Genomic DNA, 17,318 nt, shown 5'->3' with positions numbered 1-17,318 from the left:
CCATCTCGTAATTGAGGTAAGCTTGGTCTACAACCTTTGTCCTCAACCTAATGGAGAGAAACATGGTCTGGTGATAATTTCTCAAAGTTGGGTTTTATTCGGAATGGCAGAAAAGGGCTGTCCCAGGATGTCTGACCCTAACTGGGCTCAGGGGCGGGCGGTCCTCTGATTTAGTTCAAATCCAATTGGGAATTGTTTTTTTCTTCAGTCCACAATCATATTACACCATTATACAAACAGTATCATACTCACTCATCTTATACAACAATTAGATGTACACCTCATATCTGAGGCTATTATATAAACAGCGTTATGGTAATGTGGCCACACCGTCTCTCTTGAGCTTCCCAAGTTGTGACAAACGGACCAATTCGTAGCTGGATTCTTCACCGATCTTTTACACTTTCTCTGGAACATGAAATTTGTTCGTACCTCAAGTTCTGTGAGGTGGAAGGATTTCCTTTGTCTCCATGAAAAACTACTCTATAACTGTGTGTCCATGAGGTCTTCTCGGGAATATACGACCTCTGACCACAGCAGCCTAGTTGAAGGAGGCAAGGGGGGAGGCAGAGGGAGAGGGGGATGGTTGCTATACTCAGAGGCCAAAGTCATGACAATATGCTAATTTTACCAGCCAATTTCCCTACCTCTTCCTCTCACTAAATCAGTGTGCAGTCATGTTTGAGGCAACAACACCACAATTGAAGATGGATAAGGAAGTTCCTTCTCGCCGCTGCAAACAGACCCTAAATCTCTGCACTCGGCTTCTGCTCTCCGATAATCCTGGACTTAATGCCCTTCAGTCCACGTGAACAAGGTTGAATATTTATAAATACTTAATCATAAAGTTGATCTGCTAGCTAACACAGAGGACGGATTTGTGTAGTGCTATGCAGCTATGTTGGAGGCTCAGACACTGAGTTAGCAGTGTAAGTAACTTAGGCATATGTGTCGCTAATTTTGTAAGTCTGATTAGGCCAAGGGAGTGTTTTATACTTTAGTATATGTAGAATATATATATTTTGTTGTAATGAATGCTGGTATTTAAATGGCTGGACTGCTAAATGAGTTACTAGTTCGCTTGTTAACGTTCCTTAGCCGCACATCCCGGCCATAGCCACAGTGAACGGCGCCATCTTGTCATATTTTTAAAGCCCTGCTAGTTACATAAAGGTGACTTATTATCGAGGAGTACTGACGTCAAACATGTTTTTGTATTTTTTAGGCAAAACAACAACTGAAGGTCTAAAACTTCAGGCAGGCTGGCTGGCTAGCTATAATTTCAATGCTACCTAGCCTTTGCCACGCTAGTATGAAAACATTTATAAAGCGCACAAAGCTCATTTGACCTAGGACAACCCTGTAAATACTTTGCTAATAACTACAACATATCAGCTTTCCAACAGCACAGATATTCATTTTGAAAACCCTTTGAAATATGAATATTTCATCTAAGCCTATGATGTAGAAATTAACAACTTCAGACATAAACCAGGAATGTTAACGTTAGTACTTATGGCACTGTTTGAACAGGAATCGCAGTCCCATCCATGGTCTCTATTTTCACAAAACTGTCGTCTTGCAGAATGGAAACCATGCTGAGGAACGTTGAGTGGGCTAGGGGGAGGCTGATAAATGTTGGGTGTGGTTGGGTTTACTGTAGCGGGAGGCTGATACATGTTGGGTGTGGTTGGGTTTACTGTAGCGGGAGGCTGATACATGTTGGGTGTGGTTGGGTTTACTGTAGCGGGAGGCTGATACATGTTGGGTGTGGTTGGGTTTACTGTAGGGGGAGGCTGATAAATGTTGGGTTTACTGTAGGGGGAGGCTGATAAATGTTGGGTTTACTGTAGGGGGAGGCTGATAAATGTTGGGTTTACTGTAGGGGGAGGCTGATAAATGTTGGGTTTACTGTAGGGGGAGGCTGATAAATGTTGGGTGTGGTTGGGTTTACTGCTTGTTTTGTTGTTTTCACTCTTCGTTCTCCTGCTGCCTATTCTATTCGTTCTTGATCAACATTCCTATTTATGGCTTGGCTTTAAAATCCAATATTATAAAAACATTACTTGACCACAATTTGTGACAGTTACTATAATTTAAGTGTTTTTGGAATGAGGGGGGTGGGCTGTGTCACAATACATTAAGTAGCCTAAACACAGTGTTGTTGTTACAGCCAGCTTCCGGGCTCGTCGGACTTGGAGAGGAGCTAGAGGTGCACCTTGTTATGCCATCACTCAAGAGCAACTGAGGTTTCTGATGTCCTGTGCTTTCAGTGTGTCTTAGATGGCAGATATTCTACATGTGTCCCGATCGACAGTCAAATGTCGTCTATGGTCAGTTGGCCTTGGGAGTAAATGGTATAAACTACAGACTTTAGATGCATGGTTTTCAGTTTCTTACCAATCAAACAATTTAGAATGACTACCATCAAGACAAGACGTTAAAATGATTATGAGGATATGCATTACCTCATCCCTGTCCATTGAAGTGTCTGGAAAAAATGTACAATCCGTCACCTGCAACGTTATATTCTGACATGTCAGACTTGGCTCTGGATGAAAACATTAAGGACTTGGTGGCTGGGAACGACAAACGTGGACCGGAGGCTGTTTCGATCACAATTAAGGGCTCTGGGTGCAGAGACGCAGAGCGAGGGACAGCATGCTTCGTGTTAACCCGAGGGCGGCTGCCCTCAGAGCCATGTCGCAGAGGCTGCATAGAAGGTCATACCGTGTTGCTGGACCAAACTCGTTATGGTACCTTGATGGAAACCACAAACTGATAGACACAATTATCTATATCAATGGTGAGAAGTTGTAACATCTCAAAATTGTTCATCAACAACTAACAGTTCAGTAAGCAATGGCCCTTGATACCATATGTCACTCATGTGGGTAATAATTGGTTTATTGTGTTTCTGCTACTTCTGTGATTGATAGAATATCTGCATCGTGAAATTAACAAACATGTTTATATTGGAGGACATATGGAGGCAAAAACAGTTGGAGCAAAGTATTTGTGCCCAAGTGTGAAGAACAGGAGAGTCTGTCCTCTTGACTCATCAAGAGAAACGTGGTTATTTGTCCTATTGAAGTAGATATTGTAATCCCACATCATCCGCTGCAGGAAACAGTCTGGAACAAACCCTTGTTGTGGCCTTTAGAGGGCTAAAGGAAGGACTTATAGTTGTGATCCGCAGTAGACTGTTCATTAACATTGTTCCACATTTTGGATGTTCATTTAAATATCTGGCCTGCTGCTTTGTTATATCCTGCAGGAACCTGATGCAGCATCTAAGTGGCAAAGGAGGATGGTGATGTTTGTATATTTAAATGTGTCTTCAGCTTTTGTATCAACCAGAGCTGTGTTTTGTGATTTAAGTGGAGGATAGTTATACAGTGCCTTGCGAAAGTATTCGGCCCCCTTGAACTTTGCGACCTTTTGCCACATTTCATGCTTCAAACATAAAGATATAAAACTGTATTTTTTTGTGAAGAATCAACAACAAGTGGGACACAATCATGAAGTGGAACGACATTTATTGGATATTTCAAACTTTTTTAACAAATCAAAAACTGAAAAATTGGGCGTGCAAAATTATTCAGCCCCCTTAAGTTAATACTTTGTAGCGCCACCTTTTGCTGCGATTACAGCTGTAAGTCGCTTGGGGTATGTCTCTATCAGTTTTGCACATCAAGAGACTGAAATGTTTTCCCATTCCTCCTTGCAAAACAGCTCGAGCTCAGTGAGGTTGGATGGAGAGCATTTGTGAACAGCAGTTTTCAGTTCTTTCCACAGATTCTCGATTGGATTCAGGTCTGGACTTTGACTTGGCCATTCTAACACCTGGATATGTTTATTTTTGAACCATTCCATTGTAGATTTTGCTTTATGTTTTGGATCATTGTCTTGTTGGAAGACAAATCTCCGTCCCAGTCTCAGGTCTTTTGCAGACTCCATCAGGTTTTCTTCCAGAATGGTCCTGTATTTGGCTCCATCCATCTTCCCATTAATTTTAACCATCTTCCCTGTCCCTCCTGAAGAAAAGCAGGCCCAAACCATGATGCTGCCACCACCATGTTTGACAGTGGGGATGGTGTGTTCAGCTGTGTTGCTTTTACGCCAAACATAACGTTTTGCATTGTTGCCAAAAAGTTCAATTTTGGTTTCATCTGACCAGAGCACCTTCTTCCACATGTTTGGTGTGTCTCCCAGGTGGCTTGTGGCAAACTTTAAACGACACTTTTTATGGATATCTTTAAGAAATGGCTTTCTTGCCACTCTTCCATAAAGGCCAGATTTGTGCAATATACGACTGATTGTTGTCCTATGGACAGAGTCTCCCACCTCAGCTGTAGATCTCTGCATTTCATACAGAGTGATCATGGGCCTCTTGGCTGCATCTCTGATCAGTCTTCTCCTTGTATGAGCTGAAAGTTTAGAGGGACGGCCAGGTCTTGGTAGATTTGCAGTGGTCTGATACTCCTTCCATTTCAATATTATCGCTTGCACAGTGCTCCTTGGGATGTTTAAAGCTTGGGAAATATTTTTGTATCCAAATCCGGCTTTAAACTTCTTCACAACAGTATCTCGGACCTGCCTGGTGTGTTCCTTGTTCTTCATGATGCTCTCTGCGCTTTTAACGGACCTCTGAGACTATCACAGTGCAGGTGCATTTATACAGAGACTTGATTACACACAGGTGGATTGTATTTATCATCATTAGTCATTTAGGTCAACATTGGATCATTCAGAGATCCTCACTGAACTTCTGGAGAGAGTTTGCTGCACTGAAAGTAAAGGGGCTGTATAATTTTGCACGCCCAATTTTTCAGTTTTTGATTTGTTAAAAAAAGTTTGAAATATCCAATAAATGTCGTTCCACTTCATGATTGTGTCCCACTTGTTGTTGATTCTCCACAAAAAAATACAGTTTTATATCTTTATGTTTGAAGCCTGAAATGTGGCAAAATGTCGCAAAGTTCAAGGGGGCCAAATACTTTCGCAAGGCACTGTACATGGTGGCATTGATGGGTACAGCCGTCTCGTTGTTTCTCCGTGCTTCCAGCAACAACTCGCAGCAGTACTGTAACGGATTGCTTCATGAATGCTGTCTCCAGAAATGGCGTTCCCTCCACAGTTAGGACAGACCGTGGAGGAGAAAACAACCCTGTCTGCTTGTTGAATGTAATACATATTGAAAATATATATATTTTTAAATAGAGCTACATTATAGTGAGTGATACATGCGGCTACATTTTTTCCCCCTGTAAATCATTTTCAGAACGCAATCACAGCTTTATTGCTTTCTCCATGTTTTTGAAATGAATAAGCCTTTAAATAACCTTTTACAGACTACTTCTACAAATGAGGCTACACTTGTGGCAGCACCTATTCCTGTGGCACCCCATCTTCTGCACCACTTCCTGTGGCCTCCCCTCCACCATTCCCTGAGGCTTATCGTCCACCTTCACCACACTCACCTGTTGTTGTTGGTGATGACAATGAGGTAGTCATCCCTGTAAATAATTAAATGTCTTGTTATTACAGATGAATTGTGGGAAGTATCTGAGCTTTGTTATTCTGAATGTCTCTGCTGAAGTTAATGAGATGCCAACCAAATGAATGTGATGAGGGACAACGTTTATGATGGTGCAATGAGAGGCTTTAAGAGTACCCGCTTTAATCCAGAGGCATAAATAGACATGGTTTTTAGGGATGCTGAAGGAAAAGGGGCAGCTGATGAGGGCAGTCCCTCAAGATAATTTCTTCGTCTGCTAATGAGTGCCATCCATTCCTCTGCAATATTTGAGGGACGACCTGATTGTCAAAAATGCCTTTCTTGCAATTCTGAAGGTGAGTAAGACATTTGATTTTTGTATGTAATGTGTCCTTTTTTTACTGTTTGTCTTCTGTGTGACAGCACTCTGATGTCTTATACAAGCAGGTGGGCCGCATGATTGCTGTCTGTCTGGTACATGGGGGTGTTGAGACACATTTTTTCAGAGAGGCTATACAGGCAAGTGTGTGGCCTACAACCTCCTGTGCCAGAACTGAAAGAAATTGCGGAATATGACTTCAGAGAGAAGTTGGAGAAGGTAAGTACTTTATACTGTGATGGATGTGAAGCTACTGTTCATTTGCACTAAGTTTGGAAAAAATTAGGGTTGTAGTTCATGAGAACTTTTCCACATGGATTTGGTTTATTTTTGTTGGCAGTCAATCTTCAAGGGTATTGATAATCAGTTTATTGTTTTGCTAATTTGACCCAAAACACAGTTCAATCCAAGATCCAGTTAGCACAAACTGTTGACGAGGCACAGGAAGTGGTCATGTTGGGTCCAGTGCAATACATTCATACATTGGAGAGGGATGCCCTGGTGAAGTCAGCCACAAAGTTATATTTAGAAAGCAGGATATGGGATGCTATTGAGTGGTGAGTTTCCTTATATCTAAGGAATCTCAAGTTTAGTTAAATTCTTCAGGGCAAATTCATAGACTTTTTTTTACTTTATAGATTCAAAGAGAGTCTGGAGTGTCTAGGTCTCCTGCCTTACATGAATAGACACTCAAGCCTCTTCAGAGAGGTTTTCATCTACGCTGAGAAACCTCTTTTGGCCAAAGACTTGGCTTCTCTTTCCAAAGCAGAGCACTCCCCACCTGGTACCAATAAAAGAGCAATAGAGAGAAGAGTCATATGTTTCTGGAGGGACTGACTTCTAAAACCATGATCATTGAAGAAACACGGCCCACATCAGCAAAACACAGCCAATGTTAATTGATGTGTCCCAAAATGATTGATATTATGAAAGTTTCAGACAGGATTGTCCATCATCAAAACAAAGCTGTGTAGTGAACGTTTTCAAAAACCAACCAGAATCAAAATTGGACACAGTAATACATAATGCAGCTTTAATATTTAAATAAATGTATGATTTCTTAGTGGGTAAACTGAGCACTATGCAAAGTAGTTAAGTCATGTACAGTTGAAGTCGGAAGTTTACATACACTTAGGTTGAAGTCATTAAAACTAGTTTTTCAACCACTCCACAAATTTCTTGTTAACAAACTATAGTTTTGGCAAGTCAGTTAGGACATGTACTTTGTGTATGACACAAGTCATTTTTCTAACAATTGTTTACAGACCGATTATTTCACTTATAATTCACCGATAATTCACCGTGTCACAATTCCAGTGGGTCAGGAGTTTACATACACTAAGTTGACTGTGGTTTTAAACAGCTTGGAAAATTCCAGAAAATTATGTAATGGCTTTAGAAGCTTCTGATAGGCTAATTGACATAATGAGTCAATTGGAGGTGTACCTGCAGATGTATTTCAAGGCCTACCCTCAAACTCAGTGCCTCTTTGCTTGACATCATGGAAAAATCAAAAGAAATCAGCCAAGACCTCAGAAAAAAAAATTGTAGACCTCCAAAAGTCTTGTTCATCCTTAGGAGCAATTTCCATATGCCTGAAGGTACCACGTTCATCTGAACAAACAATAGTACGCAAGTATAAACACCATGGGACCACGCAGCGTTCTGTTTCCTAGAGATGAACGTACTTTTGTGCAAATCAATCCCAGAACAACAGCAAAGAACCTTGTGAAGATACTGGAGGAAACAGGTACAAAATTATCTATATCCACAGCAAAACAAGTCCTATATCGACATAACCAGAAAGGCCGCTCAGCAAGGAAGAAGCCACTGCTCCAAAACCACCATAAAAAAGCCAGACTACGGTTTGCAACCGCACACGGGGACAAAGATCATATTTTTTGGAAAAATTTCCTCTGGTCTGATGAAACAAATCTATAACAGTTTGGCCATAATGACCATCGTTATGTTTGGAGGAAAAAGGGGGAGGCTTGCAAGCCGAAGAACACCATCCCAACCGTGAAGCACAGGGGGGCATCATCATGTTGTGGGGGTGCTTTTCTGCAGGAGGGACTGGTGCGCTTCACAAAATAGATTGCATCATGAGGGAGGAAAATTATGTCGATATATTGAAGGAACCTCAAGACATCAGTCAGGAAGTTAAAGCTTGGTCGCAAATGGGTCTTCCAAATGGACAATGACCCCAAGCATAATTCCAAAGTTGTGGCAAAATGGATTAAGGACAACAAAGTCAAGGTATTGGAGTGGCCGTCACAAAGCCCAAACCTCAATCCTATAGAAAAAGTGTGTGCGAGCAAGGAGGCCTACAAACCTGACTCAGTTACACCAGCTCTGTCAGGAGGAATGGGCCACAATTCACCCAACTTATTGTGGGAAGCTTGTGGAAGGCTACCCGAAACATTTGACATAAGTGAAACAATTTAAAGGCAATGCTACCAAATACTAATTGAGTGTATGTAAACATATGACCCACTGGGAATGTGATGAAAGAAATACAAGCTGAAATAAATCATTCGCTCTACTATTAATTTCACATTCTTAAAATAAAGTGGTGATCCTAACTGACCCTAAACAGGGAATTTGCTAGGATTAAATGTCAGGAATTGTGAAAAATGTAGTTTAAATGTATTTGGCTAAGGTGTATGTAAACTTCTGACTTCAACTGTATGTCAAGTTAATATGTTACAATGTGCAAAGTTACCATAAATAAATCTTACAGTAAATATGGACATTTCATTTACATGTGCTATGGCAATAAAAGACAAAATAGTTGGTACATAGGTCGTGGTGCAGCAAGTTTGTGGGTAGTGGAGAAGCACAAGTGGGACTTAGAGTGAAGTAACTGAGGGCAGAAAAGGATATCAGGGCCCAGGAACTTGAAGCTGCTGATCATCTCCATGTCAAATGTACAGTAGATGGGAGAATGGTCAAGTAACACCATCTACTTTGTTTTGCTTATGCTGAGACTGTTGTCCTATCACCATTATGTCAGGTCCCACAGCTCCTTCATGTACTCATGTGTACCATGGTAGTGTCTGTCGGGTCCATTTTGTTATACACATTCTTGTAATGTAAAAAATCTAATTTGTTATTACAGGATTTACACCCAGAGCCTGCTAACCAGTTTGTGGGTAAGGATGACATTGAAAGCAGAGCTATAAAAGAAAATGCATTCTGACGTATGTAAAAATGTATAATTGACATGTGTCTTCATGCTAATCGCGAGCTAGCGCAGCTAACGCTAGCATTTAAATGAAAGCCAGTCAGGCTGAAGAAGTTGCCTACCTTAAGTTGTTTTGCTTAAATACAAGGCTTTGGGCTAAAAATGTAACTCAAAAACATGTCCTGCTTCAGTACTAGCCGATAAGTCACATTTAGGTAGGTTGTCTTCCTTTAAGTCAATGATAAATTAAAATAAAGACAATAGTTCAAAAATCGAGAACTGCCAGGATTTTGAGCGTCTCCGTTGTCTACAAGCAACAATCTTGCTAGTATGCAAGTTAATTGACCTTGATAGTATTAACACAGTCCAATGTGTTTCCGTGGCTATTATAGTTGACATGTGTTTTATTAAAAGCCCGGCTGAAAAAAAACAAGACTTCACTGTGACTAGCAGTATAATATGGCCAGGGTTCAAGGCTACCGATGTTAGCTAACAAAATATCTGACTTAGCTTATGCTAAGCACTGCTGACCCTGGTGCTAGATTAATGTTAGCTGAATTTTATAGCCATGATGAAACAGATCCTTCCACTGTAAACTAGCTGATAAACTTTCCGATTCAGTAAAAACACATTTCAAAGACAAAACCGTTCGTTACCTTGTAAAGGTTCATTCTCAGCTTGTAGTAGAAAAAGAAGTTCCTTCAAACTGTGAAATCTGGTTGAAAGGAGGAGCTAGGGAAATTGGCTAGTAAAATTAGCATATTAAGGAACGCGTTAAGTTAGCGTGTGTAGGTGTATATTTAGTAGCTGTAGGCGTTGACGTGTGCATGACCGCTTGCAATGTTTATTTTGCACGTGTTAATTTAGCGTCTGCACCCGTTTACACACGTGGCATTACAAATATTGCATTTTCACCATGTGCTTTAAGACCCAAACGGCGTTCTATATCTCTCCAATCAGAGGAAACACGCTGGTGGGCTAAGGATAGTGCTTTGAAGAAGGTCTTTAGATCCTTTGGAAAACCAGACCAGGGTCTCTATGTTGAAGTGCTCCTCACATGATCAGCCATACAAGGACAGGCCAACCTGAAGACAACTGTTCGGGTGAAGGCAAGAGGATTTACTGAGGCTCTTCTCCGGTATGAGACGATACTGACAGCTCAAATATTTCTTCTGATATTTGCAAACACGTCACCACTGTCCAAATACCTGCAGACAAGTGGGATGGACATCCGTCTGCCCATCAAATGGTTGTGGCTACACAGGATACCCTGAAAGGCATGTCAAGAGATTGACACCATTAAGGCAGCTACAGACACATTTTGTTCAGTTTGCAAATAAGAAGATCAAAGAACAGGATGAGGACACAGAACTTGAGGTGGAAGCCACTCTCCCACAGAAAAGGGAAAGAAAGAAGAAAATTATGTCTGGAGAGATGGCTGAAGATGAAGCTTTGACAGAGGCAGAGAGTGTGTCTATAAAGTTCAAAATCACAATCAAATTATGGATACAGTCACAGATAGTATATACAGGCGATTTCTGTCTCATGGCATTCTATATTCTGACCTAGCCCCTTCTGGACCCAAGAAACCTCTCCCAAATAACATCCAATGGTCTTCCAGAGACAGCCCTTCAAGAGCTCAGCTTGTTTCGATTTGATAGCCGAGCAACTGTTGGCAATTTGCAGTGAGCTGAGGAGCCTCGCTGTACAGTGGAAAAGACTGAAAAGTTCAGGATTGGAGGAATACATGAGGAATACATGAGGTAGAGGATGGCCCTCATAGAAATGAAGAATAAATGCTGCTCATTCTGCAAAGAATGTCCACTGTGTTGTTACCAGACGCTGAGACGGTACAACCTGCTGACTAATGCATAACATATCCTTGGATACACGTTCCTACTCCACCTCTCAGTTACCCAGCTAGCTTGTGAGCAAAGTTTCTCTACCTTAAAGTACATCAAGAGCACCTAGAGGCCTTCATGCTGATGGCCACCGAGAAGGACATCCTAATGGTCCTGGATACTGACATGGTGATCCAGTGTTGCAGAGAAAAGTGAGCTGTTGAGAAAATTGCTCCTCCAATAAGGTAGTTGGGGCATATTTCCTCTAACTTGCTTACTTAACATTATTTTACTCCTACATTTCTAATGTATTTTTCCCTGTTTGTAATATTGCTGTCCAGTACTTTGACAGAGTGAAGCCAGCCAGCTGTCCCTGAGCAGCAGTTAGACAGTTCTGTTTCAGTGAGTATTGTGGATATTATAGCATCTTTTTTTAACTCTAGGCTTCAGGTGATGTACAGTTGAAGTTGGAAGTTGTGTTGTGGTTTTGTTTGTATGTGTGGGTTTCAGGGTGGCTTCCTGAAATTCCCCCAAGCAGCTGCTTGGTCGGCCCCATTGCCAATTGGAGCTGACCCCGCCCTCTCGTCAGGGGATACAGCTGTATCCCTTTAGACTCCTTCTCCAGCTAATAAAAGCCAGTGTTCCTTTGTTAGAGGGTGGATGGTTATGTTCTGTGTTTGTTGCGCAGACAGAGATTTAGTATGTCCTGTGTTGGTTGTTGCTGAGAGAGAGAGCTGATTAGTATGTCAACAGGATGCAGTTTTTTTTATTCACATTGCATTATTCTGTTTTTGTTCCAAGGGGAAGGAACCTAGGGAGTGCTTAGGCAACAGGCCTGCGGGCCTACATAATCTGTATTATTTACTGTCTATGCACACTAGGTAAGACCTGGGTGGACCACCCCCAGGTATTTTGGTTAGCGCTCCAGGTGGGGCTAAAAGGTTAGGTAAGTAGTCGGTAGGTAGGAAAGGGGGCTTTGACATTTACTTTCTTTGATTCCGTTCAGCCCCCTTTCCCCAAATTTACAGTGTGAAGGAAAATAAATTCCCAGTAAACTGTAAATCCTATGCTTTTGTCATCCTTACTCGCACCTACAATCCCATACCTCTTTCATTCCACGGGGAGTTGAGTTGTAGCAGGGAGTTGCGTTACCTCTTCCGAGAGACGTACGTAACATAATGGGGGCTCATCCAGGATAATCCATTATACCCACCGGACCCTGCTGCACTGAACTCTCTGATTGGTGATTGAGGTGTGATGGTAGGTTGAGTTTGGATGACTTATTTAGGTTGCAGTGTACAAAATGGCGGCCTCAGCCATCTCCAAGTTCATTGAAGCGCCCTCCGTTGATCGTTTGGTGGGGTTGCGGAAAGTAGACCTTTTAGCTGACCATTATGGACTCTCCGTCCCTTAAAGCTCTAAAGGCTGAGCTTGTGGTGCTAGTCAGGGAGGGTTTAACGAGAGGAGATGGGTAGACCTTCCTAAGTCGGAGGATGGTGAGGAGGAAGGGTTGCTCGTACCCCCTTTACATTGCCCCGATTTGACCCTTTATCTTCTGCTTCGGGTCGTTCAGACGGGACCGCTAGGCTGAAGGTGAGGCTAGAAATGGAGCAAAAAGAAAGAGATTTAAGTTTGATCTAGAAATGAGAATGGAAATCGACAAGGTGAGGATCTGACAACTGGAGCTAGATGCTGGCTCCAGTGCGACTCCACAACCTGCTCATCATCAAGCCCACTTCGATTTGAGTAAAAATATAGCTTTAGTCCCTCCATTCCGGGAGTCGGAAGTTGATTCCTATATCTTTGTGTTTGAGCGTGTGGCCGCTGCGCTGCATTGGCCGCTCCTGTTAGTGTAAATTGTCTGGGAAAGCCCAGGAAGTAGTAGCTGCTCTCTCCCTGGAAGACAATTTACACTATGATACAGTTCAAACTACTGTGTTGCGGGCTTATGAGTTGGTGCCTGAAGCTTATAGGCAGCGCTTCAGGAACCACAACAAACGTACGGTAAGAGGGTTTTTTGAGTTTGTAAGGGACAAAGAGTGTTTAATTGATGTTGTTTTGCCAGCAAAACTAACACCTTTGCTGATATTTGGGAGTTGACGCTGTTGGAGGATTGTAAAAGCAACCTCCCTGATAGAATTGTAGTTCATTTAAATGAACAGAAAGTGACTCAGGCAGCAGTTTTGGCAGATAAGTATGCTTTGACACAAGACTGTCTTTGGTGCGCCTCGTTTTGAAGGCCAACTGATTACGTCATCAGTGCCTCGTTCGGTTGCTTTTCCTCCAACGACCCTAAGCCTTCGCACAAAATCCGTGAATGTTTTTACTGTCACCAAAAAGGGTCACGTGATTGGACTGTCCGATTTTGAAAAAATAAACAAAAAAAAGTCCCCAAAAATGAAAGTGTGGTTTTAGTCAAGTCTTTGGCTCGTCCGTTGGACCAAGTTATTGATTCTACTTTTGGGAAACCTGATCCTATCTATGCTCCGTTTACCTCTGCCGGTTGTGTTTCCTTAACTGGAGAACAAGCTGATCAAAAGCCTATACAAATCTTACGAGACACACGTGCGGCGCAGTCAATAACCGTTACTGATGCTTTACCCCTGAAATGTATTGTGGCTCACATCATATTACAGGGGATAGAGACAAAAACCATACCTGTACCGTCAGACTTGGTATCAGGACGTTTCCGTGTTGGTGTAGTGTCTACACTACCAGTAAAAGGAGTCACATTGCTACTAGGGAATGGTATCACTGGTGGTAACATCACTCCTGTGTTAGAGGTAGTGGACAACCCTGAAATCAAAACTACAGATAAATTGGTTCAAGCATTTCCCCATGTTTTTCCTGCTTGATGTTAACGAGGGCACAATCTTGCAAGCTAGGAGATGTGGTGGATTTGGCTAGTTCCATTTGAGAATGTTGAGGTAGACAATGCACTGAGTATTCCTTCTGCAAGGCTGACAGTTTTTAACCCCGTAAAAACTAAGGCAGGGGAAAGCGAAATCGCGCCCCTATTTCATGACACCATTAGTGACTGGAGTGAAGTGTGTCATCTGAACATGCTGAAAGCATATTGTAACGGTTTTGACTTGGTTATTATTTATATAGGGGTGCCAGGTGTGCCTACTTATAGACTTATGTAAAAGTCAGGATGGAAATACACTTTTCATAAACCCTTAAAACATTGGAAAGAACTTCAAAACAACTGTATTATTTTGCGTGGGTGGTATTACCAACATAAATGATCACACAATGAGTTCTGGTTCCTCCAGAAATGAATGTCCTGTACCTCGGGCCTAAAAAGAGTCCAGCCCAGTAAAGAAGTTCAGGGAACTCAAGTGACCTTAGTCACGCAATGTCTGTCTGTTCATACAAGTGTAATGTACACCCAGTATCAAATCATACAATCAATATAACAACTATAAAGCGTATCAACTCTTACTACATAAATCACAGTATACATCACATCAAAACAGATGAAATACCGTATACAAAAAGGTTGTCGTCAGTCGGTCAGTCAGACAATCCAATCCCCAACAGATCTCCAGCTGAGAAAAGCCACGAAGAATAGAGAGGTGTAGTCCACGGACCGATGCAAAGAGTGGATCAGATCCTGGGTAAACTCTATTAGGCTACAAAACACACGTTTAAAAGGCAACAAAACAAACGTTATAGAGAAGCTTTGGAACTGAGGGTTGAACACATCCTCATTCACGTCTCCATCACAACCCCACTTTTGCGCAGCTGATGATGGCTATTTAATTGGGAACTAAAGGGAAAGCGCCCTAATGGAAGGAGAAGCACTGAGACGGTTCAGAAAAATTCAGGGCCGTCACAATATGTGAGTGATTCTTCAAACTGTTCCTCAGGTAAGCCGGGGCCAGCTCACCGTCTCCAGTGTGGCTGCGCTGGTGTTGAAGTCTGGCTGGGACCTAGAGGAGGATAAGGAGGACGGGCTGGAGTTACACCATACGTTACAGCAGTGTACACGCTTATGTAATTCAGAGATGCTGAAAAAGTTACCCTCTCAAATAGAACATTTGGATAACGATCAAACTAATGATCTTACCCTATTGATATATAGTTCTCAATGTGTTTTGGGACGTTCCAAGTCACACGTCCATCTTGGAACATGACGTGGATGTGGGGAATGCTGCTCCCATACGTCAGCATCTGTACAGAGGTAGCTTATTTTACACAGAATGAGTTTCCCGTATATTCTCGTTCCTAAGGCAGACAGTCTGTACATAAGCGGAACGTACTATCATGTAAATGCTGTTACAAAGTCTGATTCTTTACCTCGCTGAGATGACTGCATTGATAGAATTGGCTCTGCTGCTTACGTTAGTAAGTTAGATTTGCTAAAAGGATATTGGCAGGTGCCTCGGACATCCCGGCTTTCGTTACGCCTGATAATTTCGTACAATGCACTGATGACCTTTGGAATGTGTAATACACCCGCTACTTTTCAGCGTCTAGTAAACATTGTTCGGATGTGCCAAATTGTACTGCTTACCTTGACGATGTGGTCATTAATTCGTCTAATCATCTCGCCACCTTGAGTGTTTCAGTGGTTGGAGAATGCTTATTTAATCCTCAATTTGGCCAAGTGTGAGTTTGGGAAGGCTACTGTAACTTACTTAGGGAAACAAGTGGGACGAGGTCAAGTGCGCCCAGTAACTGGCAAAGTGGAAGCAAGTGTTGCTTTTCCTGCTCCCACGACTTGCTGCCAATTGCGCAGATTCCTAGGGATGGTAGGGTACTATCGTACATTCTGTAAGAATTTCTTGACGGTAGTAGCTCCCCTTACATCGCTCCTAAGGTACCATTTAAGTTGTCCCAGGACTAACTATGCTTTTGAGTCTGCCAAAGTGCTACTTTGTAGTGCCCCAGTGCTTGCCTCCCCAACTTTGACCAACCGTTTAATTTGGGAGGTTGACTCGAGTATAGTGGGGGTGGGTGCAGTTCTCTTGCAGGAAGATGAAAAGGGAGTGGATTGGCCCGTCAGTTCAACTTGTGTCAGTTAAGGTACTCCACTATTGAACAAGAGGCCCTGGCTTTATTGCTAGCCTTCGAGTTTTTTGAAGTATGTGGGCTCCAGCGCCTTGCCTATACTGGTCTTCACGGACCCTAATCCTTGTGTTTGAAGAAAATGTACAATCAGAACCACCGCCTTATGCGGCGGGCTCTGATTGTACAAGGATACAATGTACAGATTAACTATGAAGGGTTCGGCGAATGTGATTGCTGACGCTCTGTTGGGTTATTGCAAACTAAGTTTGCGTGTTACGTTCCCCAGTTATGGTTTGGTTTGTATGTGTGTGTTTCAAGATGGCTTCCTAAAATTCCCCTAAGCAGCTGATTGGTTGGCCCCATTGCCATTTGGAGCTGACCCCGCCCTCTCATCAGGGGATACAGCTAATAAAAAACAGTGTTCCTTTGTTGCTCAGACATAGGTTTAGTCCTGTGTCCTGTGTTGGTTGTTGCTGAGAGAGCTTAATATGATGCAGTTTTTAAATTATTGCCATTGTGTTGTTGTTCCCAGGGGGAAGGCACCTAGGGAGTGTTTAGGCAAGAGGCCTGCGGGCCTACATAATCTGTAGTATTTACTAGGTAAGACCTGGGTGGACCACCCCAGGTATTTTGGTTAGCGCACCAGGTGGTGCTAAATGATTAACCTTTCTGATCTCCCCATCCCGGATCCGGGTTCGTGAATACAGACTCAAGCTCATTACCATAACGCAACGTTAACTATTCATGAAAATCGCAAATGAAATGAATATGCTAGCTCTCAAGCTTAGCCTTTTGTTAACAACACTGTCATCTCAGATTTTCAAAATATGCTTCTCAACCATTGCAAAACAAGCATTTGTGTAACAGTATTGATGGCTAACGTAGCATTTAGCATTAACATTCAGCTGGCAACATTTACACAAAAAAACAGAAAAGCATTCAAAAAAATCATTTACCTTTGAAGAACTTCAGATGTTTTCAATGAGGAGACTCTCAGATAGCAAATGTTCAGTTTTTCCTGAAAGATTATTTGTTTAGGACAAATCGCTCCGTTTTCTGCGTCACGTTTAGCTATGAAAAAACCCCTGTATCCAGGATTGTGTAAATCTATCAGCAAGCTCATTAGCATAACACAACGTTAACTATTTATGAAAATCGCAAATGAAATGAAATAAATATGCCATCTCTCAAGCTTAGCCTTTTGTAAACAACACTCATCTCAGATTATCAAAATATGCTTCTCAACCATAGGAAAACAATAATTTGTGTAAAAGTAGCTAGCTAGAGTTAGCATTTCGCGTTAGCATTTAGCGTTAGCATTAGCGTTAGCATCCAGCACGCAACATTAACAAAAACATAAAAGCCTTCACCTTTGAAGAACTTCTGATGTTTTCAATG

This window comes from Oncorhynchus mykiss, chromosome 28 (assembly GCF_013265735.2).
Source record: "Oncorhynchus mykiss isolate Arlee chromosome 28, USDA_OmykA_1.1, whole genome shotgun sequence".
NCBI lineage: Eukaryota > Metazoa > Chordata > Actinopteri > Salmoniformes > Salmonidae > Oncorhynchus > Oncorhynchus mykiss.
The sequence above is the reverse complement of the archived record's forward strand: the minus strand, read 5'-3'. Positions refer to the sequence as shown.